General features: G+C 36.8%; 1 protein-coding gene, 1 long non-coding RNA gene and 1 other non-coding gene across 14 annotated transcripts in view; all 3 read left to right on the forward strand.

Moving 5' to 3' along the window:
* Ipk1 (Inositol phosphate kinase 1) overlaps positions 1-24,598 on the forward strand; it is a 1,778,442-nt gene that overhangs the window by 529,721 nt on the left and 1,224,123 nt on the right. The gene's annotated exons all lie outside the window — the stretch shown is intronic.
* On the forward strand, positions 1,354-1,425 carry TRNAY-AUA (transfer RNA tyrosine (anticodon AUA)). The gene has a single exon. It is a non-coding gene; the product is annotated as a tRNA-Tyr (tRNA).
* On the forward strand, positions 12,225-16,799 carry LOC138707917 (uncharacterized). Its single transcript, XR_011334440.1, has 6 exons — positions 12,225-13,151; positions 14,006-14,196; positions 14,404-14,462; positions 14,609-14,678; positions 15,402-15,463; positions 16,108-16,799. It is a non-coding gene; the product is annotated as an uncharacterized lncRNA (long non-coding RNA).

Here is a 24,598-nt window from a genome sequence, read left to right on the forward strand (position 1 = left end):
CTCTGTGTCGTATTTGTCAGAAGCAGCTATTTCGATGGCTTCTAGCCTCACATCATCTTAATCTTTGAGCTGTAATTTCTATCTAAGCTTCTAAGCAACATAGACAGCGACTAATAACGTATCGCTAATATCTAACAATTCAACAATGCGACGCGGAAGCAATAATGGAAATTAGCGTCATTAAATGGAAGTAAAATGAATTGAGCTATACTTTTATTGATTATTCTGGGTCATAACGTTTTCAAGTCTCTATATTACTGTCTAATTCTTCACTTGTTTCCCGTTTATGTTAGTGTAGTTTCTAAATCGCATTGCTTTTGTATATTGCAAGTAGGCCCTATAACATTTCAAGTCGGTGTATTATTGCCTATTCCTTCAATTGTTTATTGATTATGGTGGTGTAGTTTCTACGTCGCATTATTTTTTTGTGATTTGTCTGAGTGCAATGAAAAACATATATTTTCATATTTACCGCCTCTCCATTACTTACTTACAAATGGCTTTTAAGGAAACCGAAGGTTCATTGTCGCCCTCACATAAGCCCGCCATCGGTCCCTATCCTGTGCAAGATTAATCCAGTTTCTGTCATCATATTCCACCTCCCTCAAATCCATTTTTGTATTATCCTCTCATCTACGTATCGGCCTCCCCAAAGGCCTTTTTCCCCCTGGCCTCCCAACTAACACACTATATGCATTTCTGGATTCGCCCGTACGTGCTACATGTCCTGCTCATCTCAAAGGTCTGGATTTAATGTTCCTAATTATGTCAGGTGAAGAATACAATGCGTGCTGTTCTACGTTGTGTAAGTTTCTCCATTCTTCTGTAACTCCATTCCTTTTAGCCCCAAATGTTTTCCTAAGAACCTTATTCTCAAATACCCTTAACCTCTGTTCCTCTCTCAAATTGAGAGTGTAAGTTTCACAACCATACAGAACAACCGGTAATATAACTGTTTTATAAATTCTAACTTTCAGATTTGTTGACAGCAGACTAGATGACAAAAGCTTCTCAACCGAATAATAACAGCCATTTCCCATATTTATTCTGCGTTTAATTTGCTCCCGAGGTCATTTATATTTGTTATTGTTGCTACCGCCTCTCCATACTAAAAGCAAATTACATTTGTAAATGAGGGGTTCTGTCTTCATCTTTATTGAAGTTAGATGTAGTAACTTAAATAAACGTCTCGTCAACATCAGAAGAGTTGCCAGAAAGCAGATGTGAATTAAGCTAGCCTATTGATAAGCCAACATATCACTCATTATGGCGATGTACTGAAGTACATATATTTCCATGCAGAAATTCTGCGTTATCATATGATCATAAACTGAGAGGATTCAATCCTTGGAATCCGGTGTGGCTTAGTGGATAGAGCGTCAGCACATAGAGCTGAAAACCCGGGTTCGAATCCCGGTGCCGGAGAGAATTTTTCTCCGCTCCACCGATCCTTCATCATATGATAACGCAGAATTCATGCATGGAAATATCGTATGTACTTCGGTACATAGCTATAATATGATATGCGCATATAATCACTTAATGATTTAAGACGGCGCTCGTTCCGTCGGATCTCGGTCACTTAGTCACTCTTAATGAGTGCACCTCTGCACAATAGTGTCTTGAACATTGTGCCACTGTCACACATCTGTGACACAGTGCATGAGGGTTGGCCACTAAAGGGAAACTAAGAGGTGGAGCTTAAACTGAGAGGATTCAATCCGGCATCGGAACTGGAATCCGGTGTGGTTGAGTGGATAGAGCGTCTGCACGTAGTGCTGAAAACCCGGGTTCGAATCCCGGTGCCGGAGAGAATTTTTCTCCACTCCACCGATCTTTCGTCAACATATCACTTGCCTGAATACTGAACTATATTTCGAAAGAAGGTGTTTGTGAAAAAATGATTGGCTGGATTTTGTAGATGGGAAATTAGGATGTTCTGTCTGAAAGGATGTGGGTGCCTCAGAGTAGAGAAAGAAATGGGAATGAGAATGACAAGGCAATGGGTTGAATGTGAAGTTAGCTTTTATGGTGAAAACAGAATCAATAGCTCATGTCGTTAAGGGAAAAGCCGTTTGATCACAAGGACAGTGCTGATCATAATGCTACTGTAAAAATTGACAATGAAGCACAGAAAAGGAAGCCTTGAAGCAGTTTGCTTGAAATCAATGACCAAAGAATAGGAAACCATAGGCTACCTAAAGTCGTTGCGAAGAAAAGTCAGTCATTCAAGAATTTCTAAGATGAGATCAACTTGCAAAAACTCAACAGTTTAAATATAGGGAGGATATTTCGTGGGGCAAATGTTTGTATTAAGATTTTTAATCACATAAAGGAGGAGATTAGAAAATTGCTGATTAAGTAAATTATTGGATCAAGATGTAGGTTCTCAATGATCATTTGCAAAGGAAATAATATTGAGTGAAAGATAATGGTAAATGAAGTCCCGCTGAACATTCATGTGGACTTGATTAAACTTGACAATGTCACAGGAAATGAAATATTCAAAACTTTGATATCTCGCCTTGGTAATCTGGGCTTTTCAGAAGAATTTTCAGGATTCATCTGGTGACACAGCGATGGACCTGCTGTAATGTTTGGTTGTCCCAGTGTTTACAGAAAAAATTTCGGACTATCATTCAATGATGAAGTCAAGGATACTGGAGCATGGAATAAAGTACATTATCTATTACGCTTCACTCAATAATTCAAGGGAGCTCAGAGTGTCTACTTCCTTTCTGGAAACTCAGATATTAAGAATTTGTAGAGGTTTGTCTACCGGATGGTGGTTATCAAGCTACAACACGGTGTCTGCTGTGTGGTAAAAATATCAAGCCTTTGTTTCTAACTTTGAAGTAGCAAAAGTTGATAAGAACTGTGATAAGGAGTAGATAACATCAGTAAACTTTGTTCTGTACATAAGAACAACTCAGTTTGGACCTACAAGAAGGAAACATGGACGTGTACGTAAAACCTCACACAAAAATAAAAACTTTTGTAACAGTTGTTGAAAAGTGGAAAGAGAGTTCTGGCACTGGCTACAAACAGGCTGAACAAGCAGTACAAAATAGCAAGTTTTGTGACGTTATACTTCACAAGAATATCAAAGCTGGAGATGCACAAATTCCTATAAATAAATTCAGCAACAACTTTACGCAGTAGATGAGAAAAAGTTTCCTTCAAAAGAACGTGCAGAACAATCAAGAAATGATCAAATACCGGCTGAGTAGAAATGGCCTGCTGATGCTAAGCAAAACATTCATTTTGTTGAGGATCAAATTTGCCACCTATCACAGTGCTTCAGAGTAAGTGAGAGGAAACTATTGGAGCTTTTAGAGATTTCTTACAGTTTCGAGGAGAGATTCTGAGAAAGTCAGAAAGTTAAAGCAAATGATAAACGCTGTACAAATTTCTTCAAGCGAATATGATAGAGGCTTCTAACTCAATTGTCTCTCCATTGAGATCATCCCTGCTAGTTAACACCATGAGAAATCTACTTTTAATTAGAATTATTAGCCTCCTTATATCAACGTAAATATTAATTTTTTGGTCCTACATAGTTTATCTGTTAAGGTAACAATGGTTATTAGAGGAGAAAACTTCGCTCCGGCGCCGGGGATCGAATCCGGGTCCTTAGTTCTACGTACCAAGCGCTCTAACCAATGAACTACGCCGAAGTTCAATCCATAGCACCTGATCGAATTCCCCTCTAGTGTTTTTCCCTTTGTGGCCTGACTCCATGTTCGACATATATCAGTTGGCAGTTGAATATCAACATATATGTCGAACATGGAGTCAGGCCACAAAAGGAAAAAAAAAAAAAAAAACTAGAGGAGAGGGATTCGATCCGGTGGATTGAACTTCGGCGTAGCTCAGTGGTTAGAGCGCTTGGTATGTAGAACCAAGGACCCGGGTTCGATCCCCGGCGCCGCACAGTGGGCCAGAATTCAAATCTAGCTGGAAAATATTGAATTTTTGAATGTTTTAAATACCGTTTTCTCGCTATATAGTCTCGAAGTACTAAAACTGATCTTCATAAATCTGTATGCCATCAATTTATACCTAGCGAAATGCCAACAGGGCTGGCTGCTAAAAGTCGCAAAGTGTTAAGAACCCGAGCGCCGAGCGCCAGACGGTTTATGGCGGGAGTGATGTGAGGGTCATCTGTGTGTTGTTGGTGCGGAGAAAAGTGTCTTTCTATGATGGAAGTTTTAACAGAAGGTTCGTACTTCCTATTTCCATTATTCATACTTTAATTGTATACGTGAAATATTACCAGGGATGCGTTAAACATAGCTTTAAAATATTGCGGAATTATGTCTTTACTTCATTTTAAATTAGAGATATAAAAAATGTTGCACCAGGTGTCACCTTAAAATCTACATCAGATTATAAAGCAATCCTTACAGTTTATTACAAAAGTTAAGATTTGCTTGCGTTTGCTTGCCTTTTTCTTATATTTGCATTTTTATCTCAGAGGTAGATCCCCCATATCCAGTCCACTGTGACTCGGATGGACTTAAACGAGGTGTTGACTACTAAAAAAGGGTCTACTCAAACTCTCACTGATTTCGTAGTGACAAAATTAGAAATACAACATTGTTCCAAGGATATTATACAGTGTCGAAAAAGTTGTGCGCACATTTAGAAGTAATTTAGAAAAACGCTTAAAACAGTGCTTCAGGAAAAATGACAGGTTTTTGCGTAAAGATTCGGAATGGTTAGTGAAATCAATGGACCACGGACATCCTCCTCCCTTCCCTCTACTTTTCCCACATGCCTGGCCGATTACTCCAGACTCTTTCTTCTCTCCATTAATAAATTATTGTCAATATTTTAGTAAAACCTGAAACTTTTAACAGGGGAATTAAATACACTATCAATTCACAGTGCTAACGCCTTCAAAGCTGGGTACCTGGTTCAAATAAAGTGCACTGGTACAAAATTTAACATGGAGGCATTAGATAATTACTCTGCTTGCCATTAAAATTTCACTTTAATTCATGTGTCCCCAATTTAAAAAAAGGATATCAAATTTCCCCAAAGAGTTCTACAATAAATAAAAACTCGCCAAATGTCCAAGGATTTAATGCCATCCGTTTCAGGAGTAGATAGACCTCAAAAATTGTTTGAAGAAAGTGGCATGAAAACAAGAATTAAGCATGTAGGGTACGGTCTCTGAAAGATCAGCGTTCTTAAAGTGAATTAGCTCTAGCTACTCAATTATCTTTGCGGGGTTCAGGGAAAAGAGATGCAACATACGTTCTACAACAACTCACCACAAATTACTCCAAAAAGAGCATCAAAGTATATGATAGCCTATAATAAATCTCCAACTTTACCAAGACCATATACACCAGAGAAAGCATTACAGTTTTTAATAGATAACGTCACCAAACATAAATACAATGTGCAGTGTTACCTATAGGTTTGCCCAAGAAGCTAGACATTAGAGCATTAGAAAGTACTGTGAAGATTATTCAAGAAAATTTTCTCGAATTCAAACAATGTAGGATATCTTAAATCATCTTCTTGTAACTCCTGATCCTATCATATCAAGTATTTATCCGTTTTAAGAAAATAAGAAGAATTTCTTTCCCGCTGAAGTGCGACAAATGTTGAATGAACTCCATACTTACAGTACAAGTGAAGACGTGCATGTAACAAGAGGGAAGGACGATGAAGCGGACGAAGAGCAGCTGCAGCTGGAAGAGGAGGAGGAGGAGGAGGGGAGGAGGAAGAGAAAGAGGAAGGGAGATAAGGAGGACAATGATGCAGACGATGACTCCTCCTATCAGAGAATATTGAAAACTACAAGTTCACGAAAAGAACAAGTGACTAGTAGACTCCATGAAAATAGTTATTCAAACTCGCACTGATAGCTCATTACTACGGATAACATCCCATACTGGCTTATTATTATTCCATAAGCTCTTAGAAATTATTATTTAGTAAAACAGAATCATTTAAAATTATATTCCATACTTATTTAATTTTTTCCCGCTAGATTTGAATTCTGGCCCACTGTGCGCCGGAGCGAATTTTTCTCCTCTAATAACTCCTTATATCAACTTGAAACCTGACAAGTATGTTACTTAGGGCGTTCAATAATTATTTACACTCCCCCTATAACTCCTACAAAGTAGCAGTTTGAAATGTGTGGCGATGTATGCGTGAAGATAGACGATAGTACTGTCTGCTTCCACCAGATGATGTTGCTGCTTCCCATAGGTAGTTCACTGGAGCAACAATTGTTCCAGCTTCCGAGTACACTCGTGGACATCGATGAAACAACATGGAAGCAGACAAGTACGGGCAAAGGGGGACAGTGTGGTTTCTCTCGAGGGAAGGAGTGACTGCTTCAGACATCCACAAGAGGTTAGTAGACATATGTGGGGAGGCAGCACCAAGTCGCAGATACGTGTTTCATTGGGTATCACAATTCAAAGACGGCAGGGACTGTGCTGAAAAACTCAAAAGCACTGGGCGTCCAGCAACTGCACGCACACCAAACAATACCCATCGTGTCAATGACCTGATAATGGAGAACAGGCGAATCACGTATGATGAACTAGTGAAGGCAACAAGTCTATCACGGGGGACCCTCCACACAATTATCCATGACGATCTGAAGATGAAGAAGGTATGTGCACAATGGGTGCCACATACCCTCACCGTTGCGCAGAAACAGACGTGTGTGGAGATATCCCAACAGTTGGTGCAACAGTAGAGTATATTGTTGTCAACATGTATTTTAAAACTTATCCTTACATAAATTATAGTTCCTGAGAAAATTGGGCATTTGCATAAAAATAACAATAAAATCGACATTATATTAAAGAAATTAAAATATCTTTTACAAATTTTACTTCTTGATAAGCTTAAAAAGCATATTTCTAGGAAATCCAAGTTACTGCTACGTAAAGTTCTCATAAGACCAGTAGCCACATGTGATTCAGAGAACTGGATATTGAGCAAAGCAGAAAAGTCTCACTAAGATTGTTAAAAAGGAGAATTCTCAGGTAGCATCTTCGGAGCAGTACACGATTAGGGCAGTAGAGATGAAGATACAATTGAAGAGTGGAAATACGAAAGGTGATAATTTAAAAAAAAAAAATGTAAGTTTTGAAAACATCACCTTTCGTAGGCACATTGAACTAGACATAACACCACTGCGATGTTTAAACAGCTGTAAGAACTGCTAATAACATGAGTTCAACTTAGGGCCTTTGCGGGAGAATTAGCCTCACATAATACTATATACTGTATTTCTACACCAATAACTCAATTTTCACAATTTGTGAAGTTAGCACCTATCGTATTTACACTTTTCATTTATGACATTTACAATGTTTATAATGAACCCGACATAATAGCATGCATTCAAATTAATAGATTAAGACAGGTTAGTAATCTCGTGAGAATGGAGGAGGATCGCCTAAGAAGAAGGATGTTAATGGTAAAGCCAGATGGAACAAGAAGAGGAAGGCCAAAGCTAAGATGGGAGGAAGGAATTGAAAGTGACTGTAAAACCTTGGGATAAGATTAGAAAATGTGGCAGTAAATAGAGAGGACTGGAAAGCGCTCCTGAGGAAGGCCAGTGTCCACATCGGGCTGTAGAGACAGGAACGAAGAGTGATAATTTCTTGATAAATATGCGACAGATGTCTTACAAATATTATGTCTTTATACTATAAAAATTGTCCACACTGTGGAGTCACGGTCAGGGGTCTGGCCGCGAAACCAAGTGGCCCGGGTTCGAATCCCGGTCGGGGCAAGTTACCTGGTTGAGGTTTTTCTGGGGTTTTCCCTCAACCCAATACGAGCAAATGCTGGGTAACGTTCGGTGCTGGACCCCGGACTCATTTCACCGGCATTATCACCTTCATTTCATTCAGACGCTAAATAACCTAGATGTTGATACAGCGTCGTATAATAACCCAATAAAATTAAAAAAAACTATACAAATTTCATTAAAATAGCTTCAGTAATTTCAGAGATGGGTCATTAAATAAGCAAATTTAACATTGGTGCATTGGCGTTAAGTTAGTTAATCTCCCTGGAAAAAAAAAAATTGATCGATATTTAACGCACATCTTTTAAATTGCATCGTGTAAATTGGATAGATTGTATTATTTTATAAAGCCCATATTACATGATCCATGAAAGATCATTTTTTCACCACATCGTGGCACGAAATTTAAACTCAAAATAGAAACTGATTGCAGTTAAAAAATCCAATGGGTCCTGAAAACCCACTAACATATCTGTTCGGTGCTTGATCCCCGGAGCACCCATGTAATCGGCGCCTATGCAGACTCACATTGAAGACGGCAGAAATGTTCAGCAAATGTGACGCAAGAACACAAATCGCGAAATTTTGCTTCTTATAAATGTATTCATTTCTTGGAGAGACTACTGTTTCTCCTTCTCCGTTTAGATAACGTCTAATTTTGGCATAAGTTTTTCCCTGTACTTCTTTCAATGTTTCTATGAAGTGACAATGTATTGGGATGTGATCCGTGGAATGGAATTTAACTGAGAGGGGCACGGATGGCCCAGCACTGCGACCTATTGTAATCTATTGCGCTAACCCTCGATATGGAATGAGTTGCGTGCCACAGATCCCCTACGCGCACTGCCCCAACCACACGACTCCCTTAACGACGACAGAATCCATATACCATTCCTGCTTCGGCAAATTCTCCCAATTCCCCCCTGTCGGTCCGAGGCGAAACCCTCCCCCGAGTAGGTCCGTCTCGGGTGCCATTGCAGAAGCCATCCAAAGTCGCTTAGCTACATTGCACGGAGGCCGGTCGAGAGAGTCGGCAGCTTCGGGAGGCCACCTGTAGAGTGATCTGAAAAACCAGAAATGGGATGATGAGGAAAGGATGATGGAGGTGGAAAGGAAGTGACGAAGAAGAGTGGGGTTCCAATTGCCTGATAAAATTACCTGATATTGATCCATAGGCGTGAGGGAAAAACTACGAAAAAACTTCACCCAGGCAACTCGTCCTCACCGGAAATCGAACCCGGGACAGCTGGGTTCGGAGTTAGACTCGCTAACCCTTCAGCCACAACGGTGGACGTGATCCGTGGAAGTCCGTATTGAATTTACTGGTGAATGATTCACAGCAGTTTGTAGTTCGTTCTGAGTTGCTACTAATCTCTGCCCACATAGTTGGTGGAAAGTTACTACGCCTATCGCTTCTTATGTAACTGTCAAGAATATTATCAAAGAACTCATCTAGGTGATTGTGGGTAGGTTTTTTATATAAGATATTCAATGAAGTAGTCCTGAATTTCATCTGACGACAGAAAAGTTAGTCCGAAAGAACACTTATGTAGCTGTCCTATCTCCGAGTCATTTATTCATATATTCTTGCAACAAAGCCCAGTGCGTGAATTTTCCTTCATCATGCTTGTCCATGACTTACAACAGAATCCTATATAAGAATAAGAATCAAATGTAGTACCAACATAAAATGTTTGAGTATCAAATTTATTACCAACATAAGATGTTCGAGTAAGAAATTTAGTACCAAGATACAAAATTCACCATATCGAAAGAAAAAATAACTAACAGACTATTGAAGGCAGTCTTACGTCGGACATGCCACTTATTAAACACAGTTGGGAACCACTTAGGAGATTTCATAGTTGTTTATCATGTGCTATTCGAGAACCACTTCGAATTTTCACAAATGCGGTTGAAACAACTTCGGGCAACCCGCGCCTATAGCGCAGCTTCGGAACAGCCAGCAAACCTGGCTATACCGATGCGCGATGGTCTACTAATAGTATTACTAATTAATTAGGGGAGACTGTTGTACCTTGGGCATAGTGTACCTTGAATCATTTTTTGTTTCTGAGTTTTGTTGCTACCTAGCCGATTCAAACTGAAGTAGATTGTAGAGAAAGCCGTTGGTCATAGTTCCGGTTTGATTTATTACAAACTGAGTTCTGTGGACGAAACAATTTTTTTGATACCAAAAGTAAATATTTCGTTCATTGTTACATGTTTCCTAACACGAAACTAAAATGTATGTGTAAGTATCAATCAAGTAAGGTTCCCTATCATCTGGTGAGTAAATACATATGTCAATTTCCATTTTGTATTCTCATCTCTACTTTAGGCAGCCATATTTGTTTAAACGTGCACCCTCTTTTACCTTGGTTGGATCACAAAACATCTTGCACCAAGGAACATATTCCAAGGTATATGATGCTATCGTTTTTTTTTTTTTTAAGATCATGCCACGAAGAAAGTGTGGAGTTAAGTCTTGGTTTTTCTGAACCGACGCATGCGAGTTGTGAGGCTCGCCTCGCACAAATCCGGACTACACGAAAGATAGTGAGTGATTTCCATAACTGCGAGATACGCAGACCTCGCACCTCGCAGTTATAGAAACCACTCACTATTTCTCGTATAGTACGGATTTGTGCGAGGCGGACCTTGCACCTTGCAACTCGCACGCGTCGGTTCAGAAAAACCAAGGCTTTAAGAGGACCCCAATTTATCCGGATGCCTTGAAGAAAGCTGTTGAAGCAGTAAAGACTCCGCCAGGAAATAAAATCTCAATCAGAGAAGCCTGCAAATGATAGTAAATACACTTTTTAAAATGATTGTGAGTTTTTACAGCTATATTTCCACCTACATTCCCTCTGTTCCAATGTTCCAAGGTACAAGGGAATATGATTCAAGGTACACGAACTTGTACCGTATAACACTTTACATATCCTTTCATTTTATTTTTAATCATTACTAGATCTGTAAAACAGGAAAAGACCTGTAGAAAGTTGTAACGGAATCTTTAATAATTATTTAAAGCATTATTTCATTTTAAAAATTTCGCTTCTCACAAATTAAAAAAAAAAATGAAAAGTGACTCAAGGTGCAACAGTCTCCCATACTAATTAGTGCTATAACATCCTTCCTGAAAATTCTGAAAAAAAAAAAGTAAATTATTTATTATAAGACTATGGAGCATAAAACTTGTGATCGAAGTGAACAGTAAGTAGATAACACGTATCACAATGATTCTGTTATTAATAGTAGTAACATGTTCACACATTATGTAACGGGCAGTTGCAAGTGAGATACAGTCGCTTCCTCTTAGGAATTCGCCGGTAATATCTCTAAGGCTGCTATTCCCATTTAAGCCCAAGTACGCGTACAATACTAGACTGCTGGAAAAGAACCATGAAATAAATAGGCCTAGGCGCGTGGTACTTGCAAATCAGAGTCAACGATTGGAAATGCAAACTTCCCTTTCTCCGCTTTCGAAAGTATTCCAGAAGCTAACATTACGGAACGTACTCACGGACTGAGACACATCACTTGAGGCGTCACAGGTTGACAAAGACAAAAGCAATACCTGAAGACTGACTTTCGCCGGAAACGAAACAAATGATAAGTGGTCTCAGCCACCTGAGGTACGATGGTGGGATATTAATTTTATTACGTTTCATATCTCAGATTTTGTTGATATATAGGCCTAGACTAATATTCTTTTAACGCAAATAGTTACGAAAAAATATGATTTGTAAATTATTTTAAGAATCGCCCCGTCTTAAAGTAGGTCTGCTACACACAACAGGAAAAAGATCATCGTCAAGAAGTTGACAAACTATAGCACTGTTTATTTTAATTACTTTTATATTGCTGAAAACTACATTACTGTTTATGTTCTTTTCCATTATGGTGTTGCAAACTATATTACGGTTTATACAACCTTTAAGTTTATATGCTATGACTAGAGCCCGGATGTTAGGCAAAATGCCTTTTTTAAACTGAGAGTATGTATGAAATACTCATCAGAGATAAACACGTTTCCATACATTCGAGGATGATAGGCTCAATTTTTATTTTGCCTTTTTTGCCTATTTTAGCTCCCGTTGCCTATTTTAAGGTTAAATGCCTTTTTTAGCCTTTTTACTTCGTTATTGTACATTTTCTATATTCTTAATGCATTTAAAATAAACCACACATAAATGATATCAAAAAACAAATGCGGAAGCTGCCGGAACGTAGCAAACCATTCTTTGGGGGTATCCCGGCGCCACTGTTGGACAACTGCATGAAGTTCGTCATTGGTGGTGAACTCCTTACCCCGCATGCCCTCTTTCATTAAGTCGAATAGGGCATAGTCACTAGGCGCCAGATCCGGCGAATATGAAGGAAGAGGCAGCACAGTAAACCCTAGTTCGCGAATGGTGGCAATGGTCTGGCGAATGACATGTGTCCGCGCATTATCTTGTTGGAGCAGAACACCACGTCCCCATTTTCCGTGGCGGCGTTGTTGAATGCGTCGGCGGAGTTGTATCGGTCACTGTCGATGGTCGTATTGGGAGGGAGCCAATCCACGAGAAGTATCCCTTCCTGGTCCCAGAACACAGTTGCCATTTGTTTCAGAACGAATAGTCTCGGCCGTGACTTCTTGGGACGTGGGCTCCCAGTATGTTTCCACGCCATAGACTGACGTTTCTTTTCTGGAGTCTCGTGGAAAAACCATGACTCGTCGACGGTGGCCACACGCTCAAAGAATTCCTCTTGATCTGCACACTAAAAGATGTATGCCTATTAGCTTGATCAGAAAAATATTTTACACAAAAATAACAAAATAAAATCTAAATTATTAAAAAAAAATCGTTTATTATTTACAACTTGTATCTTTTATAAATCTGTTTTCCTTTGTTTACAAACCTTGTATCGTCATCCTCTAAAAAATACAGTACGATATCTTTAGCAGTTCCTGATAGAATGAGTCATTAAGGGCCTGTACTACGATCGCCTGTTAAAGCTCCAGATTCGTATACTCCAGTTTAGCAATCTGGAAGTTAAATATTTTGTTCTGTACTACCAGCGGATTTTAACTGCAGGATTGTTATCCGGAAGATATAGTAACATTTTTATTACGTTGGCAATGAAGTTACTGAAAATGTAGTGAAATTTATTGCGTTGGTATACCTTTCCCCGCGTATTTCATGTTTATGTTCCGTGTTTATATGGGACTATTTATTTTGAGGTTTTATTGTAAGCATTATTGTTATTATTTATTATAATACTGAAGCTCCAGCCAAGAAAATAACAGAGTGAAGAACAGAAAATTACACATACTGTATGAAGAAACTTTACATGGAAGCAAAAGGTAAGATTTTAAAGGTTATGTTTCTTTTCGAATAGTAACAATTCCTACCATATGATAGTATTTTGGTTTTAATTAGTAGGCCTAAACAGGACGGGTGCGGGTTCCAGCAAAAGTGCGTTTTTCTCCATAATCATTGTTTTATTCATGTGTAACTGCACAAGAAGTGTAGGTGGCAATTATTTTTGTTTTGTAATTAATATTAAATGTGCTTTCAGTTTGTTGTATAGCCTACATTATTAGTGAATAGGGCCTATTTCGGTAATTTTTTAGAAATAGTGTACTTCACGGCTTCAAATCATGGGTCGAAGGCACAATAACTCGTTTAAAATGTAAAGTTCACTGATACTGATAATAATGAATGATGTCTTTGGCCTGGAATTTCTAACCAACATTAGTACAGCAAGGTACACTGTTCCTAGCAAATTACAAATATTTCAGTATGTTAGGCCCACGTATTTTACTGTTAGTAAATGGGCGGATATTTTGTATTAGGCCTAAAATACCATTCGATCACAGATAGGGCCTAACATTATTTTTTAAAAGAACAGCATGAGGTGGAGAGACGTTTCCACTAAAATGCAATATCAGTTGCTGCTACCAGTTCGACTATAATCACTCACTGTAATGCACATTCAACACCTCGTAAAATAACACAGAAACAGAAGATATTAAGTTTTTTCCAAAGTTTCCATGTACAGTATAGTCATATGTTTGATATTGTACTGACAATCGTCCATTAAAAGCTCTTGCTTATTTAGGTATAGAAACTTAGATAAGGGAAAAAGAGAAATGCAGTATATTTTCTAATGTTATAGGTTGCATATGGAATTAACCTAGTTTTACTTCCTTTTTAGTAATATAGAATGAAGCATGGGAAGAATATAGTAACATCAGCACAAATACAAGGACCTGAAAACAGCTGAGAAGCAAATTTGAATTCTTGGAAAAGAACACAAAGAAAATTGCTGCTGCAGAGGGACAATGCAGGCTACAAACAATTGGAGCCCCTCCAACTGAAGCAAAACCAAATCCAAACTTAGCCAAGGTAAGTTATTTAATTCTCCTATCAATTGAGTGATTTCTCAGTGATTTTGATTCATATTCAATGCATAAGTTCACTTATATGTTAAGTTATACAATTATTACATAATAAGCAGAGAAAATTGTATAACACACGTTTGAATTCTTTTTATTTATTTATTTATTTATTTATTCATTCACTCATTTATTTATTTACTTACTTTTGTTACAGCCGAAGTAGTAACTAAACCAAGTTCCACTGATACCAGTGCAGCTAATAACACGAATGAGGTTAGTGTGTAAGGAATTAAAAGTCAGAAGAAGAGATGATGAGCTTTAGAGATAAAAAAAATATTAAGATTCTTGAAAATTGTTATACAAATTTAATTTAATGTCGGTATTACATTATAATACTATTATTTCTTTTTTATTTACAGTACCATTCAGGTTCACAGTGCAATTGTTTAGTTTTTGAAGTGAAACTGGACATCCCAACAATATCTCCAGGTAATTTGATTTATACTACAAAACGTTCTTTCACATTCTACGTATGATGCTTACTTTTCCAATCTGAAATAGCTGTAACATAAAAACACATTTTCAGCCAACATGTTGAAAATAAAACTCACACATACTATATGAAATCTGCAGCAAGCAGTAGATAAAGTAGATGCAAAAGTTAAAAAAAAAAATGTTAAAATATAAATTGTACATAATGATGAAATGGTCACAAGAAATGGATGTCATAAAAACTAAACATCATTGTATTATAATATTATGTGGGATTTGAAATTTATAAATGTAGGCCTAAAAATAGAAAGTACACTAAACTAAAGAATTTATTTTGAGATTTCTCTGTAATGGGTTTGTAATTAGATTAGGCCACATTATGTTAAGTTGTATTTCAATTTTACCGTGAGGATTCTCACTTTGAAACTTGTGAATGATTTCTTGTGTACAGAAAAACTGAAAAATATCTTTTCATAAGTTAAAACAGAAACTGACTACACTCTATTTACAATAGAACTATTTGATTGTTTTCTCTCTCTCTCTTTTTTATTGCAGCTTCACTTTCTTATTGTTAAAAATGAGTTTGGATTAATAGCACGTTAGAAAATACAATACTGTTACGGCTGCTGACTTTGAAGTGGCCATACATTTATGATAAAACATCATCTTTCTCCAGAATTAAATATCTTAAGAATTAATTCCACTCTTAAAATATTACAGAGTCAGCTAGTGCAGCAGATGAAGGTCTTCCACTGTACAGGTGTCTACACAGTGTAATGAAAGTAAGTTTTAAGTGAAATTACTGGTTTATTCAGTGTAGGTAGTGTAGGCTAAACCCAGAAAGGTCTGAATATAAGCATATATCCCTGTCTTAAATATTTCAGCTGATAATGGGATAATAGCTGATCGAGTTACAACCCAAGGATGCTTAAAAAAAAAAAAAAGAAAGAAAGAAAAAGCAAGCCTCTGAGGAATGCATTAGCCACATTGAAAAATCTTTCTCCATCTGTGAACTCTAAGTTTAATGTTGACTTAATTTTACTTGAGATGTTAGAAATGCATGAACTTCAGTACTATTACAGTGATTTCTTTAAAAAATACATTAGTTGAAAGTTGGATGTTAACATTATAACAAAGAATGATTTGAAATAAAAGTAAGTCATGTCCTCATGTTTGCAAAGAGATGGGGTTTGGAATATCAAAAGTAAGATTTGGACTTTTTACATTACTTTTTCCTCCTCTTTAATGGGTGGTCCATCTACAAGGACATCTTCAATTAGTGGCAGAAAGTAAATGCTACAATAATCACCCATTCTTTATGTTTTAACAAAAAATATGTTTAATTTTGTTGACCAGATTTGTTTGACCTGGACGACTGGGAGATTACTTCTTCTCATCCTTCTAATGGAGTGATAATCTCTTGCAGCTGTTCTTGATCCCTGTGGTCTCTGGCCTCTGCTTTATCTGCTAGTCTTCAGGATTAGGTTCGAGTCAGGTGATAATTATTAGCTAATCTAAGGTTTCTGATTGGGTTCGGGTCTGGTTCAGATCAGGCCGAGATGGGCCGGGCCTAAGAATTATGGCCCATGCAGATCTCTAACAAATGGGGCTTATAGCTGAAGTTGGCTCTGCCACAGTTTTCCAAGTTTTGTGTATTTGCATATTATGTATTTGTGTTGTGTTTAATTACAGTTACTATGTACTCTTATGTATTAGCCTGTATATTATTAATTTGTAAATATGACATGTACCATAGCATATATAATGAGACAGTGGATGTAATAAATGATTATGCTTATTGTGTCTCCTGAAAAATTTCGTGTTTTGTTCACACAAAATAAATAAATAAATTTTAAATTTAATTGCAGCTATAGTGCATCTCTCTTGTTTTAAGTACACATTCACAGAGTACCTGAATACAATTGAAGCGTCAGCTGGAACAACGTTGTAAGTTACAAAATTTTCATTCGGTGTGTTTCCGTGTAATAATGTTGCATGTCATGTTACCTTGCTATACTCCTTGGGTTGCAACTGTCCATCAATGCAGTACGTGAAATTTGTCCACTCAAAAGTTTGCTACCCTCATAAGAACAAAGTTGTACGCATAAACATTTTTGCAGCTCCTGTAAATTTGACCAAATATAACTTATAACGTTGTTCCAGCTGACGCTTCAATTAATGTGCCTCTTGAAAAATGCTGTTTTACCATATTTTGCTTATGTAAAATAAATTTGAATTGCAGATACAGTGCATTTTTATTGTTTTAAATAGCCTACAGTGTACCTGGTCATAATTTTTAAAATGTATTTATCAAACCTTTGTGTTTGAATCATCTTAGCCTGTTAAGACATCACTGTGAGGGATCCAAGCAATAAAGTATATTTAAAAAGTAACGATATGAATATGTTTGCATACATGAATCACTAGGCCTAGCGTGAATGAAACAGCTCCCTTGCAAAACATAAATGCCAATTCCAAAACTTTTAGGAAATGAAGAAAAACTGTCACGTATAAAATTCAATAAACTGTTATAGTTTGTTAAATAATAATATATAGCAAGCATATCTTAAGTCTGATTAGTGAAATATGTTAGGCCTACTCCTACTGGTGAGCGATATATCCAAGGAAGGAGAAGGGAACTTGCCACCCTACCACATTATCTCCTGACAGTTGTCTCATGAGTGATGCCATATTGGTATTCCAATCTATCTTCGGAGAGTTGACTAAACAAACTAGCAGACACCAAATGAAACAGTTCTAGGAAAACTTTAATCAAGACCTATAATATATACATAAAACCTGTATTAAAATACTATTCAGAAGTATTCGTAACAGCATCAAAAAGAGAGACAGAATCCCTTTGGGGGGGGGGGGGGAAACAAGCCTTGCACTTAATTACTGGAGCAAATAAAACTACTCCCAATGAAGCATTAAAAGTCATCACTTCAATTAAACCAAGAGCAAGTGTAGCACTAGCTCGATTGACAACAGTTCCTGCTGTAACTTCGTGGACCCCACAAAAATCTCCTACTGTTGTCAATGTTCTCCCAGTGGCATAGAATCTCAATACCAGTAGTAGTTGGTCCATTGGAGGTAAGGCATTATTTCTGGAAAAATGTATAAACAATGAGATTTGGTTGCACCTTTACCGGTAAATCTTTACAATAGCGTTACCAAAAGAAGGCAAGGACTCCCTACAGGATAGCCTGGAAGAGAGGTTTGGATGTAGTTTTGACATTTTTTTTTTAGACAATTGTAAATATATGCAAATCATACTAACCTAAATGTCACTAACTCGATCTTACGAAAACTTGTCTTTTCCCTTTAATTAGTAAGGAAACACAGTAATGAAATGAATGTGCTGCCCTTCCCTGCCGCCTACCCCTTCTATCTCGATAGAGCGATCCCGCCTACCCGTACCTCTCCACCGCACTCCACTTTCACAGCAACTTTCCACCTTTATTTGGGAAATTGGTGTCGGCACTCAATTTTTCTTTCGTTTACGGTACATATGACTTGACTAGAAGCCAAATATGTGAATACATTTGTATCTTAAAGTGGTAACGCAATTGTGAAGAAATGATAGTTTACCATATAAAGGATTTTGATATTATTATATACTGTTATTATTTTTTATATAAAAGTATTTTGCAACTGTTATTATTGTAGGTTGCCCTATATTATTATATCAATCAACTTAATACCTTGTAAGGGCAACAGAACACCTGCATGAAGCAACATTCTAACCTCACTTCTACTGTATTACAGGTTACTGTACTTCAAAATAATTATTATAGTGTTATTATATACAAAATATTGATGTAATACCTACCGAAATAGTGTAGCTTATTATTATCTGTGTACTTACGAGCTGTGTCATGCTCCAGTTGATAATTGATTTCATGTAGTAGGTTTCGTTATTCGAAACTAACAAATTTCTCGTCATCCCACTCTTCAAAATTATTTGGACGCAGCCTAATTCGTTTTGTTGTTCTGATACAACGAAGCATCTGCTCCAGAACTTATCATCAGAATCAGTATCAAAATTAAATTGATCCTTCATATCACCAGCTGTACGACGTGCAGCCATCTTGATTTCAACACCGAGTTCCAACCTCCGGATAACGCCAATCTGCTACTCTGCCTTCCGGATTGCTAATCTGGAAGTTTAGCCTCCAGATTGCACATAACCAAAAGTCGTAGTACGCAATTACAACCGAATTTCCGGATAAATATGCCATCTGCCGGATAAGTTTAAACTAGAACTTTATCCGAGAGTCGTAGTACAGGCCCTAAGTAAGCAAATTTAACATAAAGGTATAGGGTAGTGTTAATCTCCCCTTCATCGCAATGTATAGTAAGTATTCATTATTGTCAGCGCATTTCGAACTGGTGGATCAAGATCAAGCAATGGACTGCATTTGCCACACGTGCTTACTCCATTTCTGGACCATTATCCTCAACTAAAGTCAGCTGGGACGGCTGGGATTACGTACAACTGCTGCAGCGACAGTCAGGTAGCCACCAGATAGCTACGGGGCAGCGAGAGAGCACTAGGGGACCCAGTTGCCTAGATAAGTTGGGCTGACAATACCAGTGCTTCAGTTCACAGTTTTCAGTTCATGGACTTGTGCGTGGTTTGTAGCTATGTTTATACGTTTCCTTGATCCGCCAGTTCGAAATGCGCTCTGTAATCTCAGTCGAAGTTGTTATCGCCTTGTATTATTATCTTATTACTCTCTTACAGATTGCTCTAGAAGCTAATTTAAAACTTGCAACTCTTTCTGTTGCGAACCAAAGGAGCAATTGTTACAGAAGGGGTTGTTTCTTCTTGGTATAAAGCCATTAAGCGATTTAAATTGCACTAAAGGATCTCTTAGATTAGTTCATATGTGTCACGGTTTTTTTTAAGGAGTTAAATTTGGAGCTTCTGTATCCACTAGTAAGCTAAACGAAATGCAGGCGGCAAGAATTTAGTGTTATTGATTTACTTTATCAGAGCCAAAGATAGTATGAGCGAGCACCCATTGAAAAGGTTAAACTTCGGCGCCTATGTGAGCCTGATCACAAGTGTAATTCTCAGTCTGAGTTGTAACATACTTCGTCTTAAATCTATATAAAATGGGAAAGAAAATATTGTTTTAGCTTTTCTTCGGATTATGGGAACCACTTCGGACACTATGCTCGAAACAGAACGGGAACTACCGCGGACGTAACCTTTGGAGCTGATCGGAAGTCATTTGGGACATTTGGGAACCATTTCGTTCCCACCCTTCGGGCGTGGGTTCGATACTCGCTTGGGCTGATTACCTGGAATTTTTTTTAGAGGTTTACCCCAAATGTAGGCCTAAGGCGGATGTCAAGTTATATGACGACTCCTCGGCTTCGTTTCCCGAAATTCTCATCTCGCTCTCAGCTATTCCATCGACGCTAAAATAAAAGCTTAGTAGTTATTACAGCATTGTTAAAAATAACATAACAAAAGTTACTTAGCCTAATTTTGCTTTGTTTCCCGGAGAAATTAGTTCTTCGTTTGCTAAAGCAAGGTTGAGAGTATCCATAATTTTGTTTATGAAGTAATTTCTTTTTAATTACAGTGTCTTCCTAGGAATAAGAATGGAATAGGGAAATGTTGATGCTTACCTGGAAGTTAACTGGATGCATTTGTAAAATCTGAGAAGAAATAAAATTATGGTGCCATTATCCAGCAATCGTATATACCTACAGTATTACCTTACAGAAATACAGACTCCTCGTGTTAGTTTGATCATACTAGGAAATCCTTTCTTAGTTATCCTTTACTTCTAGTTTATTATCAGCATCTATTGTCATACCGATAATAAAAATATCTCACCTTTCCCTCTACAGCAGGGGTCGTCAGTACAGAGCACGCTGGGGTTTGTCTCTCTTACCCGCGGAAAACGCAGTGCACTAGGGTGCACTCCGTAGCTTCTAGCGGGTATGCTCTCTATCTCTCCCTGTTGCACGACAGTGCATGGGGGACAGCACCGCGTACCCATTGCACATTTCAACGAGTGCTGACGACCACTCCTCTACAGTATAATTCCCACGTCTCTTGTCACAATAACATCCATTGTTGCCACATTTTCATTTTATGCTTCATATATGTATGCATATATGCATTTAAACTGGAACACCCAAATAACTCATATTATCAAAAAAATGTGCTTTCCATACTACATTCCTTAAACAGCATTCGAAAATTTCTCCCGCTATCACTCAAAAAAATACTAGTGGAAACACTACTAATGCCTCATTTTGATTGATTATTGCGATTTTCTACTGACTGACCTCATTGTCAACCAGTCGCAAAGATTACAACGTGTCCATAATTCTTGTGTTCCCTTCGTGTGCGATGTTCGTCGTGCCGACCACATTACCCCATCCTTCCAAACTCTAACACATAAGACATCATCGTATTCATCATTCATGCTTGTGGAATACCCTGCCCAGTGACATCAGAGACTGTCGGAATTTAACAGTATTCAAAAACAAACTTATTAAGCATCTTACAGCGTAGAGTACAATCAGGTAAACTGAGCATTCTAACTAATTGCAAATGTTTCGAAATTGTTACTGTTTTGTTTCTCTTCATATTTGTACAATCAATTACTTATTTCTAGATATTTAGTCATTTTCTTTAATCACTAATATATTAGGCACATATTATGTTACATTAGTAATTTTGTTCCTGTTGTGATCGTATCTTTTTGCATTTTTGCATTTGTGGTTTTTGTAGGCAATTTGCATTTGAATCACAATATTGAGAAACCCTACATGTCCATATTTTTACGAAATTGAGTTATATATGATTTCGTATTCTAAACATGTAGACTCATGATATTATGAAAACCCACACATTCCCATCAGCATTCATTTTAGCTAAAGTGTTAAGAAAAAATAATAAGAGCACAAATTTAGGACCTGAGATGTTTTTTTTTTGTATCTCCTGAAAAGTTTAGTTTTCTAGTCATGTGAGATTTCTCAATGTTCTGGTTCATTTGTAATTTTATTTCTATTTCTTATTTACTTCTTCTCTCTGTATTTGTTTCTTGTATATGCCTATTTCTATTCTGCTGGTGTGGAAGAGAAGGTCTAATAGCCTTAAATCCACCAGATTAAATAAATAAATAAATAAGCAGAAAGAAATTTAGGCGAAAACAATAATTAAAAGTAGAATGTTGCTAAACATGCCTATATCGCTACAGTGTGGAGGTAAACCTACACATAACTACATCTATAATCATATGTGCAAATTTGTTTGCTTTGTTTTTTACTTGGTTATTTAACGACGCCGTATCAAATACTGGGCCATTTAGCGTCGATGAAATTGGTGACAGCGAAATGGTATTTGGCGAGATAAGATCGAGGATTCACCATAGATTACCTAACATTCGCCTGATGGTTGGAGAAAACCTCGCAAAATACCAAAGACGTTGTAGTTATATATCTAGACACACAATTGGCGCTGGTGTCGTGTACCAGTTTGAAATCTCTCGCGCAGGTTCGCACGACGCCATGTTTGGGGAGCAAAAATAAAGTGTTCAGAGCCATAGTGGGCCAAGCGCCATTTATTAAAAACGAAGAAAGTAAGATTGAAATTAAGTAAATACCATAGTTTAATGACATATCATTTAGTTTGAATGTGTATACTTTATATTATTTGCTATATGTTTCCATTGAATTATGGTGATAATTCATTTTAACCCTTGTTTTCTATGGTGCTTGGCCCACTATGGTTCTGAACCCTTCAGATGATTGTTTCTATAGAGCATTCGGAGTTCAGAAAATACCATTGGATATATAGGCGTTTTCTTAGCGGACATTCCCTTCACTCTAATATAACTAAATTTATTTACGTATTTTATAACCTATAGTAAGTAAATCTAAATACTATAACTAAGCATTGCTTTAAATATAAACGCATTATATTGTTCATATATTTCTATTTCCTATGACCGAACACATGGGATATTTTTACTTATGTTATTTTATATACGTTAGAAAATACGTAAATAATTTTTTTAAATTTTATTACAAAGAGAGGGATGTCCACTAAAAAAATGTCTATATACCCAATGGTATTTTCCAAACACCTAACGCACTGTAATAGTAATCCTCAGTGTTTCGAGAATCAGAGGCGATATGACTCTTTAGAACTTTCAACTGCAGACATTTATTGCAATTTCCTCATACATCATTCTCAGTGACTGAATATTGTGAAAATGTGATTGTATGCACTGCTGGCTTAGTTGTTAAATCATTAAGAAAATATGGTATAATAAATTTAAAGACTCAGTTTATGGTACGTACTCGTACCAGCAGTAAACAAAATCCCTTTTATTTTTTTAAATGAAAGAATAATGAGAGTCTTGTCTTCCATCATCTGAGATTATAGAAATATGCGGCTTAGGTGAAAGAGCTATTATAAAGATGTTGACAAAGAATACTGGCATATTACCACCCAAGGGTCTCTCTTGCATCATGTGAAAACAATATGATCTAACAATGGAACACTTGTACAGCTGTCAAAAAAAAAAAGTGGCCGCACTCGTGAACAGCGAATATTTTCAAAGTCCACTTCGGGTCGCGGCGATGTTAAACGATGCATTTGCTTGTACAAGCAGTTCCCGAACTGTGAAAGTGTTCCATGTCTGTGCCTCGTAGGCAAGCGGTTGAGTGCTTGTTTAATGATTCAAAGGTTGTGGGTTCGGGCCTTCTTCAAGTTTTCATTTTATTTTTTAATCGTTCTTTAGCGGTGTAAATGCTATTCATATTATCATTTATATTCAATTATCGTTCTTTATGGATATCACGTTATTTATACTTTGTTATCGTTCTTTAGAGATATGAATAAAATTCAAGTCATCATTTGTATTCTGTTATCGTTTTATAACGATATGAATAACAATTATTATTATTGTATCTCCAATGGGGGTTAGTCCTATTTTACATATGTATGTTAGGGCTATAGATTCATACACAAAAAAGATGTGCATAAAGAGAAATAGAAAAGAAAATTAAATTAGCTTACGCGATGTAAACAAAACATAAACAAATCGTAAATTAGGCATTGCGATTGCAAAATGAATATCAGGTATCAATTTGAAACATACAAAAACATTAACAACACACATACGTAACACTTCTATAACACAAATACGCAGCTTTCCGTACCATGCATCATAAATTAATACACAATAGTCACACAAACACAATCAAACTATAATTACGACATTGCGACGACATCAAGCATCACATAACTGACTCCCATATATAACAAATCAAGCATCCGTTACAACACATACCCTTCAGCATAGTAACCACACTTTTAAAAGTTACAAATTTGGCTCCAAGAAGAATAAATAGGACACTGTTACTAATTACTATTCTTGTACAATTTCTTCAATACACCTGTAATAAATCTGTGAAATTCCGATATGAATAATATTCACGTTTTTTATATTGTTATCGTTCTTTAGCGATATAAATAATATTCAAGTTATCATTTATATTCTGTTTTCCTTCATTAGCATTATAAAATAATATTCAAGTTATTTATATTGTTATTGTTCTTTCGCAATATAAACAATCTCTATTTTATGTAGGTAATTATTATAACACAAATAAACATCTTTCTTTGTAAAATAGGTTATTTTATTTAGATAATTAAATACGTATTATTTAATATCTTATATTAATTAAACAAACCGATATTTATCATTTATATTCTGTTATCGTTCTTTAGTGATACTGTATAAATAATATTCAAGTTATTTATATTGTAATCGTTCTTTAGCGATATAAATAACATAAATTGAATATTAGGTTTGGAAAAATCCAGTTGCTTATACTGGTATTAGTTTTTCTTTTTGTATTATTACATTATACTAACT

Source organism: Periplaneta americana, chromosome 10 (assembly GCF_040183065.1).
Source record: "Periplaneta americana isolate PAMFEO1 chromosome 10, P.americana_PAMFEO1_priV1, whole genome shotgun sequence".
Classification (NCBI taxonomy): domain Eukaryota; kingdom Metazoa; phylum Arthropoda; class Insecta; order Blattodea; family Blattidae; genus Periplaneta; species Periplaneta americana.